Source organism: Phascolarctos cinereus, unplaced genomic scaffold (genome assembly GCF_003287225.1).
Source record: "Phascolarctos cinereus isolate Bilbo 61053 unplaced genomic scaffold, phaCin_HiC Scaffold_5;HRSCAF=322, whole genome shotgun sequence".
Classification (NCBI taxonomy): domain Eukaryota; kingdom Metazoa; phylum Chordata; class Mammalia; order Diprotodontia; family Phascolarctidae; genus Phascolarctos; species Phascolarctos cinereus.
The window spans coordinates 225,819,961-225,835,401 of NW_027555958.1; the positions used below are offsets into that span (position 1 = coordinate 225,819,961).

Below are 15,441 nucleotides of genomic sequence, written 5' to 3' on the forward strand. Positions count from 1 at the left end.
ACATGTAAAGACAAATTTTAGAATTCCTTTTTTAAAATGAAATGTTGAGTTCAAAATTTTTTGTCTCTATCCTCCCCAAGACAGTAAGCAATTTGATATGGGTTATGTATGTGCAATCATGTAGAACATATTTCCATATTAATCACATTGTATAAGAAGAAACAGAACAAAAGGAAAAAAACTATGGAAAAAAAGTGAAAATAGCATGCTTCTATCTGCATTCAGATTGCATTGGCTCTTTCTCTGGATGTGGATAGAATTTTCCACCACGGGTCTTTTGGAATTGTCTTGGATCATTGCTTTTCTGAGAAGAGCTAAGTTAATCATAGTTGATCATTGTACAATATTGCTGTTACTGTGTACAAAGTTCCCCAGCAGAATTTTAATTTTTTAAATTAAAAATTTTTTTTTTGGTGAGGCAATCAGGGTTAAGTGAGTTGCCTTGGGTCAAACACCTAGTAAGTATCATGTGTTTGAGGTCAGATTTGAATTCAGGTCCTCCTGATTCCAAGGCCGGTGCTCTATCCACTGCACCATCTGGCTGCCCCAGATTTTTAAAATCTTAAAGCAAGATAGATAAATAGATAGCTACACACACACACACACACACAAACACACACACACACACACACACACACAAATATTTGCTCTTCGCAATAACCCTAAGAACAGTGGGACAGTGGAGTAGAAGCAGATGAATTTGATTACTGAACACTTGGGTTAATCACGATCCTCTTTCACCACCTTCTTTTTTGTTAATAGGGGGTGGTGGAGGGCAGGGCTGAAAGGAAAATTGTAGGAGGATATGATGGAGGGAAAAAAGAAAATAAATAATGACACAACCAATAACAGCAACATGAATGTGAATGAGATGAACGCAACCAAAAAATGGGAGGGAACACCAAAAATAATTAGAGAACTGAATCTAAAAATATATTGTTTATAAGAAACAAACCAGAAACAATATTCACATAAAGTCAAAAAAAGGAGAGGTAGAGTAGAATTTATTATGATTTAGGTGAACTCAAAAAAGCAGCGGTAAGCAATCTCAATCTTAGACAAAGCAACAGTAAAAATAAACATTATTAAATGAGATAAATAGGAAAATTACACTATTATTAAAAGCACCACAATCACAAAAATAATAGCAATACTTAATATTTATGAAGAGAATGGCCTAGCCTTTAAGTACTTAATAAAAACGCTAATCAATATGGTGAGAAAAAGACAGCAGAACAATAACAATTGTTGGGGACCTAATAGCACCTTTTTGAACCTACACACATTTTTTAACAGTTTAAGGAAATAAATAAAATGTTAGAAATGTTAGAGAGTAAAAGATCTCTGGTGATTATTGAATGAGTATAGAAGGAAGTACTGATTTTCTCAACTGTTCACAGTATTTTTTTTTAAATGGCCATGTGGTAAGGCATGAAAACTTCATAAAGAAATGCTTGAAAGTTGACCTATTAAGCACATACAAGGCAACTGAAGCCCAAGGAAGTTAAGAGCTTTGCTGGAGGTATCCAAAAAAAGGGGCAGGATTTTGACAAAATGAACTCTAAGGTCTCTCCCATTACAAAATTCTATTATTCTGAAATGAGACAAAGGGTGGAAGTCTAAATCTGGTTGGCAAAAATGAAGCTGTGTGTCCCATATCCTATAAGAGAATGTCTCCATAAAGAAGTCTATCAGAAACAATGAATGGCAACTGTGTGCAACATGTGTACCTGTTGTTTGATTAAAAGAGTATTATTTCCAATATCAATTTAGCAGAAATAAAACATATGAGTAGAAAGGTGATATTCAAGGAGAGCCATCCTCTTGCTATACATTGTTTATTCATACTATTTTAATAAGATTTTTCTATTCGTCTTTGACAAGCAGTATTGAATGAAATTCAGTATTCTCACGATAGCCAACTCATGAAGCTTACCAACTTTGTCCAAGATACCTACTGAGTCATAAAGTCTTTTGTTCTTTTTAGCTAAATAACCACTGAAGCTTTTCTCCTTGAACAGAATGAAAAATTTATTTCTCACTACAGCAAGAGTTGTTAACAGCATTGTTAAAAGCTTATAGCATTGTTTGACAGTTACAAATATAAGCTAGTTAAAATTCCTGGACTACCATACCTATTTATGCTTCTCATATATTTTAACCATAGTGGTATATCTCTTAGCATAATGAAATTGATCATTTTCTTAATGGTCATGAAATACATATCAGCCTTTATTTAGAACATTTGGCACATCACACACAATACTAAATCTTCATAAATCATGATTACAGATTATTCTTACCAATTAAAAGGGATTCTCACCAGTGCATCTATCTTCCTCCATGTCAGACCCAGAGACTAATGAGAAAAGGCCTAGATTCTTTCATCTGATTAATTAATTCAAAATGTCTGTTGTTAGTTAACTGCAAGGCTAGAATAATTTGAATAACACTTGACAGCAATGCTTGAAGATCTTATTTCTGATTTATAAAGCTGCTGCTTCATGACTGCTGGTAGTTTGTGAAAATATTCCCATGAAGCTGTTTTTCTTGGATGGGGGTGGCGCTATTGTGAATTGTCAGATTTTTTTTTTGTCATTAGTCGATGTTGCTAATATTGTCAAATATTTCCAACATACATTTTTTAAAAAACAAGTAAGAAAACTGGTAATAATAAAAGTAATAGCATTTATAGCATTTTGAGGTTTATAAAAGAATTCAAAGCAATATAAATATGTAGCTTACATATGTGTAACTTTATATGTAAAGCTATGTGTATATTGATGAAATTTCACATGTGTGTGTATATATACATTATATATACATATTCTCATTTGTTCCCCCAAATAATGCTATGAGGTACATACTAGTATTGTCTCCATTTTAGAGATGAGAAAACAGACTCAGAGGGTTAAGTGACTTGCCCAAGGTCACAGAATTAGTGTCTGATGCAGAATTTGAACTCAGGTCTTCCTGATTCCAAGTCCAACACTCTATCCACTATGGCACCTGGTTGCCTCACAGTTGATGTATTGTACGAAATTATGTATTTATCAAGAATGCAGAGATGTATGGGGAGATTTATATGAAGTGATGCATAATGAAATAAGAGGAACAAGGAAAACAACATACGTACAGCCAAGCCAGATCTTGACTGGTGCAAATAATTAATTATCCTGAAGTAGTCTCATTATTTGCATTTGCACTGAATATTTCCATTGAACTGCAAAAAAAAAGTGACTGTATTTCACCTAATTATAACTTCAAATAGTACAGATTCTAAATGTACGGGACCACTTCAGTGTTCACACTAATTGGGACTTGGATGTAATTAAAACAATGTAAATGGAAAAAATAATAGCCAAGAAAAGAAAAGGTTGAAATGACTGCTTTGAAATTCTGATGAACAAAACTGGCTCCAAAAAAAAAAAAAGAGAATACACCTCCCTCCCTTTTTTTTTTAAAGAAGTTAAGGATTCTGGGGGCTGTTGTTCAGCCATTTTTAGTCATGTCCATCTCTTCAAGACCCTCTTTGGTGTTTTCTTGGCAAAGATATTAGAGTGATTTACCATTTCCTTCTCCAGATCATTGTATAGATGAGGAAACTGAGGAAAGCAGGGCTAAGTGACTTGGCCAGGGTCACACAGCTAGTAAGTGTTTGAGGCCAGATTTGAACACACGAATGTGAATCTTCCTGACTCCTGGTACTCTATGCACTGCGCCACCTTACTACCTCATTCTGGGCATAGAACATTGCATATAGTGTTGTGCTTGGTTGACATGTTGGCTAATTTTGCTGAATGATTTTATTTCCTTTTTTTGCTATGAGGAATAGCTCTCTGGGAAGGGGACAGAGAAGAGATATTTTGGGAAATGAAAGTGATGTAATAACAAAAATATCAATATAAATTGTTTTAAGAATTGAAATAGAGACAAAGTGACTGACTCAGTCAAGGTCACATAGCAAGGCAGTTCTACTGTGAAACAGCAAAGCTCAAGGAAGAGGAAATAAGCATTTAGAGATTGCCCATTATAGTGCTCCCTGTGCCAAACATAGTGCCTGGCCCATAGTAAGCACTCTATAGATGTTTATAAATCTCATATAAACTCTTAGCAACTTTATTTCATTTAATCCTCACAATAACCCAGTGAGATAGGTGTTATTATTATCCTCATTTGACAATTTGGGAAAACTGAAGCAAACAAAGATGACTTGTCCAGGGCCACCCAGCTAGTAAATGTCTGAAGCCAGCTTTGAACTCATGTCCTCCTGATTCCAGGCTTAGGGCTAGGTCTTGCCACTGGACTCCAATGACTCTGGAGGAGAGAGTGAGGCTGATAACTACACAGCTGTGCCTCACTTAAATCCAATTCACTTGCAAGTCAAGACATCACCCTCCTGATGTCACTGGTCCTCTTTGAGAAGGAAAGATCAACAGTATCAGGGCTCTATTTACTGCACTACCTAGCTGACTCAAACATCAGAAATACCTCAGCTCTGAGGGGCAGAAAAAAAGGCTCAAAGACGTGAATCAGGAAAGACTTTACCATCATTTAGTCTGACCTCCACCACCCCCTCATTTTACATATGAGGAACCTAGGGGCTGGAGAAGTAAACAGCTTTGCCCAAAGTCTCCCGAGCAGTAAGCAGTGGAGGCAGAATTCATGCTCAGCTTATCTTACAACTAGTCTAGTGCTAAAACGTCCTAGCCAAATATTTATCAATTTTTCCCCTTCAACTATATGATTCAGATTTGAAGGAGAGAAAATGCATGGTGTGACATATAGATGCTTGGGTACCAGTCTCTTCTCTCACATTTTTTTTGCTGCATAACAAAGGACAAACCTCTTAACCTCCCAGGTCCAAAGATAATTCTTTTATGACTGTAAGTTGCAATAAGGACAGAGTGAGAGTCAGCATTTTTTGCCTAGCTGTCCTAACAGACCTTCTACACAACTACCTAGAAAATGAGGCACTGAATTCTGATTGAAAAAGCCAAGAAAATGTCACAATGAGTCATTTTTCCAGCTGAGGGCATCTTAAAGAGATAAACAGAGAGGTTTGTGGACAGTGAGGTGGAGGCTTTCCAGGACCATGGCATTGGGCAATTCTTGTGAACAAGGATCATTCTAGAGCCAGGGATGGAGAGAAAACTTAGTGAGAGCACTAGGGCAGAAAGTACCAAAGCAAAAAGAGATCCCAGGGGAACTCTGAACTAGCACTGGGAGCAGGAAGAGGTGCCATCTGGCAGTTCTGTCATCCATGACCAACTTCCAGGTTGATCCAGGGCAGAAAGGACCAGCCAAGACTGAGCAAGGATAGGACCCTATCCAAATATTGAACACAAACAAATTCCAGAAGTATGGCTCTGGGCCCAGAAGCAGAATGGTGACTCAGTTCTAACTTTTAGACCAGCACATACACTATAGTGCACTGGTAGCATTCCAGCACCCAGGGATAGAAAGGGAGCTGAGATAAAGCACCAGAACAGAAAGAGATCTCAGAGGACTTCTGAACTAGCACTGGGAACAGGAATGAGGGCCATGTGGCAACTCTATCACCCATTGCTCAGTTCCTAGTTACAGATTCAGGGCAGAGAGGAGTGGCCATGATTAAGCAAGAGCAGGGCCCTAGCTGAGTACTTAGCACAAAAAAAAAAATCCAGAAATTTAGCTGGGTGGTTCTGGGACCAAGAACAGATCAATGACTCAATTCTAACCTTTAACCTAGCATGTAAGTAGAAAAATCAGAGAAAGATATCAAAACCAAAGAGGATCCATCAGTTCAATCACTCTGAAGATGCAGAATTTCTCAGCAGGCTAAAAGTGACTAAATCCAACAACAGTCCACTGAAACAACTACACACAAGCGAACAGACTCAAATCTGGGTCACAAACTTGCAGAACTCAAGGAGACTGTGACTAGGCTTCTTCCCCAGGTCATATCACTTTGGAGACGCTAAAAACTTGCAAGTCCCCAAACTGAACTATGAAAACAGGAGAAGCTCAGGCCAGACATCTCCCCCTATCTTACTTCCAGAAGTAAGTAGAGTTCAACCATAACATCAAGTCTCTTGACTGGCTAGAAGAATGAGCAAACAAAAAAAAAGCCCCAACCATAAAGAGTTACTATGGTGGTAGGAAAGCTCAAGACACAACCATAGAAAAAGATAATGACTTGAAAACATCCACAACATCCTCAAAGGAAAATACACATTGGACACAAGCTCAAAAGAATTCCAAGAAAATGAATTTTAAAAAGAAATCAAAAAAAGCAAAAAAGATTTCAGAAACTAAATAAGAATGGTAGTAAAAAATAATACTAATAATAGGAAAAGAAATGAGAGCTAACCAAGAAAAAATAAACAACTTGGTAAAAGAGGTGTAAAAACCTTACCAAAGAAAGTAATTCCTTAAAAACTAAAATTAGTTGAATGGAAGTTAATGACTCCACGAGATGTCAAGAATCATAAACCAAAATCAATTGACAGAACAAATAGTAGAAAATATCAAATACTTGGTGGAAAAAACAACTGACTTGTAAAACAGATCAATGGAAAAGGTAATAAGAGGAGAGGGCAACATTTGAACCTCATTCTCATCTGAGCTGGGTCAAAGAGGAAAGAATAAACACACATATGCTGTTGGGTATAGCAACTCCTTTTACACTACAAGAAGTAATAGGATTTAAGAGAAAAGGGTGGGAGGAGAGAGTAGGAGTAGATTAAGGGAGGAAGTGCTCAAAAGCAAAACAGAATCTTAAAAGGGTGAAGGGAGAAAAGAGAAGAATTAGTATAATAAAATAGGGTAGAGGGAAATACACAGCAATCATAACTGTGAATGTGAATGAGTTGAATCCACCCATAAAACAGGAAAAGACAACAGAATGGATTAGAAACCAGAATCTAACTGTACGATGTTTACAGAAGCACACTTAAAGCAGTTAAGACACACATAGAGTTAAAATAATGCTTCAGCAGAAGTTAAAAAAAAAAAGACAGGAGTGGCAATCATGATCAGGGACAAAACAGAATAAAAAATAGACCTAATAAAAGAGAAAAACATAGAAACTACATTTCACTGAAAAGTACTATAGATAGAGAATTAATATCAGTGATGAACAGATATGCACCAAATGGCATAGCATCTAAATTATTAAAGGAAAAGTTAGATAAGTTAAAAAATGAAATAAAACTACAATAGTTACCTCTCTCAGATCTAGAAAACTTATCCATAAAATAAAGAAAGAAATTAAAGAGATGAATAAAATTCTAGAAAAGTTAGATATGATTTACCTCTGAAGATCATTGAATGGGAATACAAAGGAGAATATTTATTTCTTATCTGTGCCTGGCACCTTCACAAAAACTGATCGTGTATTACAGCAAAAAAAAAATCCTTCACAAACAAATGCAGAAAAGCAGAAATATTAAAACGCATCTTTTTCTGACCAAGATTGCATTCAATAAAGGGCCTTTGAAGCATAGATTAAAAATTAATTGGAAACTAAATAATTTAATCTTAAGAATAAGTGTGTTAAAGAACAAAGCAGAAAAAATAATTTAGCTAAAGATAATGACAATAATGATACAATACACCAAAACTTGTGAAATACAGTCAAAGCAGTACTAAGGGGAAATATTATATCTCTAAATGCTTATATCTATGAAAAAGAGAAAGAGCAGATCAACAAATTGGGAATATAACAAAGAAAAAGAAAACCAACAAATTAAAAACTCCAAATTAAACACCAAAATAGAAATCCTGAAAATCAAAGAGGAGATTAATAAAATTGAAATTAAAATATTATTATTTTAGCTAGTACTATAAGACAAGAAAAAGATGTTAAAGGAATAAGCATAAGCAATGAGGAAACAAAACTATTACTCTTTCCAGGTCCTATGATGCTTTGCTTAGAGAACTCTAAAGAGTTATTTTTAAAAATGAAAAATTAACAACTTCATACAAGTTACAGGTTATAAAATGAGTCCACACAAATTACCAGCATTTTTGTGTAAAATTCTGAAATCCTGCAAATCCTGCAATAAGAGGTAGAAAGAGAAATTCCATTTAAAATAAATACAGACATTATAAAACACTTGAGGGTCTACCTGATAAAATATACATTATCTGAATGAATACCATTATAATACACTCTTCACAAAAATAAAGGCGGTTCTAAATAATTGGAGAAATATTAATTGCTCAGCGGTAGGCCGAAACAACATGATAAAAATGAAAATAATACCCAAATTAATTTAATTATTCAGTGATGTGGCAATTAAATTACCAAAAAATGACTTTATACAGCTTTAAAAAATCACAGCAAAATTCATCTGGTGAAACAAAAAATCAAGAACATCAAAGGATTCAATTACAAATGGGAAGGAAGGGGAATTAACAGTATGAGATCTCAAAATATATCACAAAGCTATAATCATCAAAAATAACTTGCTATTAGATAGAAATAGAGTAGTTGATCAATGGAACAAACTAGGCACACAATATATAAAAGCAAATAAGCATAGTAACCTACTGTTTGATAAATGCAATGATCCCATATATTAGATCAAAGACTCACTCTTTGAGAAAAACTATTGGGAAAACTGGAAAGCAGAAAGACAGAAGTTAGGCATACACCAACAAATTATGGCATATGCCAAGGTAAGCTCAAAATTAGTACATTATTTAGACATAAAGAGCGATATCATAAGCAAATTAGTAGAACATGGAAGCAACTATCTGTCAGATCTAGGGATAGGGGAGGAATTCATGACCAAATAAAAGATAGAGAGGTTCAAAGGAAGCAAAATGGATAATTTTGATTACTTAAAATTAAAAAGATTTTGCACAAAAAGCCCAAAGCAGCTAAAATTAGAAGAAAAGCAGGAAACTAGGAAAATAATCTTTGCAACAAGTTTCTCTGATAAAGTTTTAATTTCTAAAATATACAGGAAATTTAGTCAAATTAAAAAGAATAAGAGCCATTGCCCTAATTGATAAATGGTCAGAGGGTTTGAATAAGTAGTTTTCATTAGAAGGAATAAAAGCTATCAATAGTCATATAAAAATGTTCTAAATAATTAATAATTAGAGAAATGCCAATTAAAACAACTCTGAGGTAATACTTCATACTTATCAGACTAAGATGACAAAAAGGAAAGTGACAAATGTTGGAAGGGATTTAAGAAAACATGTATACTATTGGCAGAGCTGTGAGCTCAACCCTTCTGGAAAGTAATTTGGAACTATTCCCCAAAAACCTATTAAACTGTGCATACTACCCAACAATAACACTACTAGATCTATATCCCCAAAGAAACCAAAGAAAGAGGAGAAAAACCCATATGCACAAAAATATTTATTTTTACTCCTTCTGTGGTAGCAAAGAATTAGAAAATTGAAGAGAGGCCCTATCAATTGGGAACGGCTGAACAAGTTTTGATTTGTGAATGATTTGGAATACTATTATTCTCTAAAAAATTGTGAGGCAATGGTTTCAGAAAAACCTGGGAAGACTTGTATGAACTAATGCATAGTGAAGTGAGCAGAAACAGGACAACTTACATGGTAACAGCAATATTGTAAAGATGATCAGCTCTGAAAGACATAGGAACTCTCATCAGCACAGTACCCAACCACAGTTTCAAAGGACTCATGATGAAACATCCTATGGAAAAGAGAACTGAAGGACTCAAGAATGCAGATTGAAGCATATTACTTTCTATTTCTTCTACTTTTTGTTTTTTTTAACATGGCTAATACAAAAATTTGTTTTGTGTGACTACACATATTTGTAGTGGATTTTATTTTTCTTACTTTTTCAGTGGATGGGGGTCAGGAGGAAGAGGGAGAGAATTTGTTATTGAAAATAAAATTGAGGGGCAACTACATGGCACAGTGGATAGAGCACCGGCCCTGGAGTGAGGAAGATCTGAGTTCAAATTTGACCTCAGACACTTGATACTTACTAGCTGTGTGACCCTGGGCAAGTCACTTAACCCCATTGTCTAGCAAAAAAAAGAAAGAAAAGAAAATTGAATTAAAAAATATTGTTGCAGGGCAGATGATGATCTTCAACATTAGAGGGGAGTTCTTCACTATAAGTTCCCTATATCAGTGGAATCATAGGCTCAATTTTCAAGTATACTTTGGTTAGAGGAGGCACCTGGCATAGTAGATAGAAAATCCTAGAGCCAGAAGCACCTGGGTTTCAATCCTGCCCTCTGATACATCCCAATTATGTAATCAAGAAGAAATCACTTGACCACTCAGTTCCCTCAATCAATGCATAACAGATAAGTTCTCCCTCTAGATTAGTAGAAGGAATTTCCACACCAGGAATTCCTCACACCAAAGAATTCACAGGTACAGGCACAACACAAACAAAACTCTATGACCTTATTTTCTTTTAACTATTCCCACTTTTTTTTTTGCAGTGCAAAGCTGAAGATTCACGTGATGGCTTTTTTTTTCTCAATCACAGGAACAATTATCATGCCTATGGGAAACAAAAGAATGCCAACACCTCAGTTCCTTCTCTTGCAACTCATGGTGAGCAAGCCAAAGGCCCTGGATTTTTTTTTATATCTAAAATGTAAAGAATTGGTACAAAAGAATCTGGCACAGGGACAGCCTGACCCAAAGTTAGTTTTGGTTAAAAGTTGGTAGTTAATTATTCTATAAAGTTTCCCAAGATGATTCTTCCCAAGGTGAACCTGATGCAAAAGTTGATACCTTCCTTCCCTTCTATGTATAGAACTAAAATAAGTCCAGCTACTCATATTTGGACCCCTTCTCCAGATTCAAACTAATTATATTTAGAGACTGATTAAGACCTATGTCACACATGATCACCAATTCACTGATCAAGAGTACTTGGAGGCACTTTCAAAAAACTGCTTCTATGAACAACTTGCCATAAACCTTTGAACAAATCAGTTGTATTAAGTAAGAGGCAGTTTGGTGTAATAAAAAGAATATTGACCCAGTGGCCTTGGGTCCAAATCCCATTTCTGATGCTTCCTTAAGTCCCTTAACCTCCCTGGGCCCTAATTTCTTTATCTATAAAATAGCAGAGTTAAAAATCAATGATCTCTGAAGTCCATTCTAGCTCTAGACCATAAATTCTTAACATTTTTTGGTGTCATGGTCACCTTTGACAATCTGGTGAAACATATGGACCCTTTTCAGAATAAATTTTAAATTCATTAAAGAAAATACATCAGATTTCAAGGGAAACCAAGTATACTGCAATATGATTATCAAAATATTAAAGAAAAAAAGTTTACAGATCCCAGGATAAGGACCCCTGCTTTGACCTATGATCCTCCAACACCTGAGATTCCTAAGCTATAAGAATATAATTTTTTGTGAAGAGAAGGAGGAGGGAGAAGAAGAGGAAGAAAAAGAAGAACAAGAACAAGAGGAGGAGGAGGAGAAGAGGAGAAAGAAAGGAAGAAAGAAAGAAAGAAAAAGAAGGAGGGGGCAGGGAGAAGGATCAGAAGGGATCAGCCATAGTTACATGACCCCAGCATAGTAATATCATTTTGGAGAACAAAGGACAGCAACCAAACCAACCTGAGGAGAGTGAGTATAATTTGTCTGAGGCAGATATTTTCTTGGAAAATAATGGGAGATAATATTGGAAAGGAAAGGGCAACTCATCTAGATTGTGGAGGGCCTTGAATGCTAACTCCAGGAGCTTAAGCTTTATCCTATAGGTACGAGGGAACCGTAGAAGTTTTCTGAGCAAGAGAGTCACATGGTAAAAGCTATGATGTAAGAAAATTAGTCCAAGGATAGTGTGCAGGACTGGATGGGTACTTGGGGCCAAGGCAGAGAGACACAAAGAGAAAGAAGAGAGAGTTTAGATTTTAGCTGAGACTTGAAAGAAATTGGGGTGCCGGGGGGGGGAAAGAGAGAGAGAGAGAGAGAGACACACATACACACAGAGAGAGAGAGAGAGAGAGAGAGAGAGAGAAAGTGTGGGGGCCAGCCAGGGAAAATGCAAATTTAGGAGATGGAATGTCTTGTGAAAGGGTAATAGTAATACTCTAAATCACTAGAGTATGGAGAGGAGAGTAAGATGTAAGAGGTGGAAAAGTAGAAGGTGACAAGTTACAAAGAGTTTTCAATGCCAAATAGAGGATTATGGGGTATATAGGATATTCATGGAGGACTAACACCTCTGCTGTGAGGGCTTGCTGAGCCCTTTTCAGGGCTGCTCATCATCTTTGATGTTCACCTGTCACCCAGCTGTCACCTATGGCTCCAAGAAGCTGTAGCTCACTTAGTGGTGACACCACCTTGGCGGATGGGCTAAGCCAGATTGAGGGTAATTGACAGGCTTCAAACCTGTCAGTGAGTTAGAAGATGTCTACCCCAAGCATGTGAAGACTTCCCCCAGCAGAATAGGTAGATGACAACAATTTGTTCCAATGGCCACAATTGTGACTGAAGCAGGTGCTGTGGAGTGCTTAGATCTTGGTCAGACATCAAGGATGCCAAGGTCATCTACTGCATCCCAGGCCATCACCAGTCATCTTGACTTTTATCCTGCCCCTGAATTTTGATGACTCTGGAAGAGGGAGTGGGGCTGATGACTTTATGCAACTCTGCCTCACTTAAATCCAATTCATGAGCAGGTGAAGACATCATCCATGATTGTCACTAGTCCTCTTCAAAAATGAATGACAAACAACAGAGGATTATACATTTGATCTTGAAGATAACAGAGATATAGCAAAGTTTATTGAGTTGGGGGTGGGGGTGGGTGATAGCATCAAACCTGCCCTTTAAGAAGACCACTCTGAGTGGATGATGGACAAGAATGAAGAAATACTTGAGACAGAAAAACCAACTAGAAAGTTATTGTAATAGTCCAGGAATGAGGGCTACCAAGGCTAATTATCCCTTGACTTCTTGGTTGGATCTCTCCTCTGTTGCCAAGGGTCACATTCCTTAACACTGCCTCCTCTTGTGATTCTTTCTGCTTTCTGCTGGATTCAGTTGTTTCTACTGTGCAAGTAGCTCAACTGTAAGATGCCTTGACTAATGGCCTTTCCTCTCCCCACCTCCTCAACTGCTCTCTGAATGAGGCAAAGGGGACAGATTCCAAAAGGCTGCTTCCTAACACAAATCTCTCAACTCTCTCTAGGGTTTAAGTTAAGCAAGCTTTGCTTTTTCAAAGTCACCATGGACATGATCAGTCTCTAGCCAACCAATGGCAAGCTGCCCTTATAATTCAAGCTGGAAAACTGCTTCAGATTTGTAAACAAATGACAGGGCAATGGACACATATTAGCACTTCAATTAACACATTAATTTCTCATTTTTATGATTTCATCATCTAGTCTGGGAAGTGGGAGGAGGGGGAGCAATTCCCCTCCTCTCCCCCCTACTACATCTGTAGACGATAAGCTGCAAAGTAGAGAGACATCTGAGTTGGCATGGATAATTTTCTCCCTGGGTCTTCCTTATAATGATGAATTCATGGGTCTTGGCAAAATAAAAATCAATGTTTTATTGAATATCAATAATGAATCAATCATTTATTAAGCATCCACTGTGTGCAGTGACTATAGCAAGTGCTAGGGATACAAAAACAATAAATGAAGCAATCCCTACTCACAAATAACTTACATTCTCACAAGGGAGGGCATTCTAACGAGGAAGGAGACTGGAAGCTCTCTCAGTGATGTCATGTTTCTTCCTCCCCCTTCCCCAGGTACTTTCTTACTCTAAGGTGAGCAGGGAAATTCAGGGAAGTGCCCTTCGGATCCTTTCAATTCTCCACCACCAAATCAAGGTGCAGCTGGGGAAAAGATGGGTTCTGAAGATTAAGACCCTGTTGAACTACCTGGAAGGTAAAATGTGAGGAGCACTCTGCTCTCCATGGATCAGAAGCCATACTATCACTCATTGGAGTCAAAGACTGAGCCTCTCTCCCAACCCAACTCCATTGCCTAGAAAAGTAGCTAGACTTGGAGTCAGAGTCCTATCTCTGACACCTGCTGACTGGGTGACCTTGGGCAAGTCACTCTTTTGTGCTCAGTTCCCTCATCTGTAAAATGAGAGATTGGGCTAGATGGCCCCTAAGACCTCTTCCAGCTCCTAATCTATGATCCTACAACCTAGTCAGGAGCTCCTTACTAAGGAAAATGGCATAAGAGACTATTGCCAACCAAATTCACATAGATGGGGAAGGGAGAGAATTAGGGGGGAAGGGAAGGAGGAAGGAAGGAAGGAAGGAAGGAAGGAAGGAAGGAAGGAAGGAAGGAAGGAAGGAAGGAAGGAAGGAAGGAAGGAAGGAAGGAAGGAAGGAAGGAAGGAAGGAGGGAGGGAGGGAAGAAATGATTCCATCAGCATAGGAAGCTATAAACTCCATCTACCAATGCAAATTGGCACATTTTCTGCAATTTGTAGTTTTAGAGGTTAGATAACCTAACCTGGGCTACACAGCCAAATAGTTGTCAGTCAGGACCTGAAACCGGAACTATTTGAATCCAAAAAACCGGCTGTCTATTCACCACACCATTGTACTTCCCAATAATTCCAATTTATATAGCACTTCAAGGTTTACAAAGTTCTTTACAAATTGTGATTATCATACAAATAATAATGATGATGGATCATATTTATAACTTATTAAATTTACAAAGTATACATATGTATGTATACATACAGATGGATGGATGGTAGGTAGATAGATAGAAGGATGGGTAGTAGATAGATGGTTGGATAGATAGTATCATTCAATCCTCACAAAAATTCCATGAAGGGTGTAATTATTATCTGAGGACACTGGTTCAGTTTTGGATCCAAGATAATGTATGTTTTGGGAGCCAGGATGACATAAAGGCTAGGACACTGGATTTGAAAGCACCGAGGACTTGGATTCAAATCCTGCCTCAGACACTAATCTTGTGATCCTGAACAAACTACTTAAGCTTTCTGTGTGTCAGGTCCCTCACTTGTAAAATGAGAGAATGGGATTTCATAGCCTCTAAGATCTTTTCTAGCTCTAAACCCATTATCTCATGACTGTCCTCATTCTATGGATGAGGAACTGACACTGAAAAAGGTTAAATGATTTGCCCAGGGTCAGACAGTAAAAGTGTGAAGCCAGATTCAGACTCAGGTTTCCTGACAAGTCCAGCTGACATGAGACCAATGAGAGCCTAATACTTATTAGTGCCCCAATCTTAATAGGCCTTAATTTGAGTTTGTTTGGTTGTTTTTGTTTTGTTTTGTTTTTCAGGCAGTTGGCATTAAGTGACTTGCCCAGGGTCACACAGCTAGTAAATGTCAAGTGTTTGGTCTGAGGCCGCATTTGAACTCAGGTCCTCCTGACTTCAGGGCCAGTGTGCCACCTAGCTGCCCCCCTTAATTTGAGTTTTGAGGAATGTTGGAAAGTCTTCCTCCCATCAGGATTTTTAA

General features: G+C 37.3%; 1 pseudogene; it reads left to right on the forward strand.

The window, feature by feature from the left end:
- LOC110213555 (maestro heat-like repeat-containing protein family member 1) overlaps positions 1-15,441 on the forward strand; it is a 109,905-nt pseudogene that overhangs the window by 22,596 nt on the left and 71,868 nt on the right.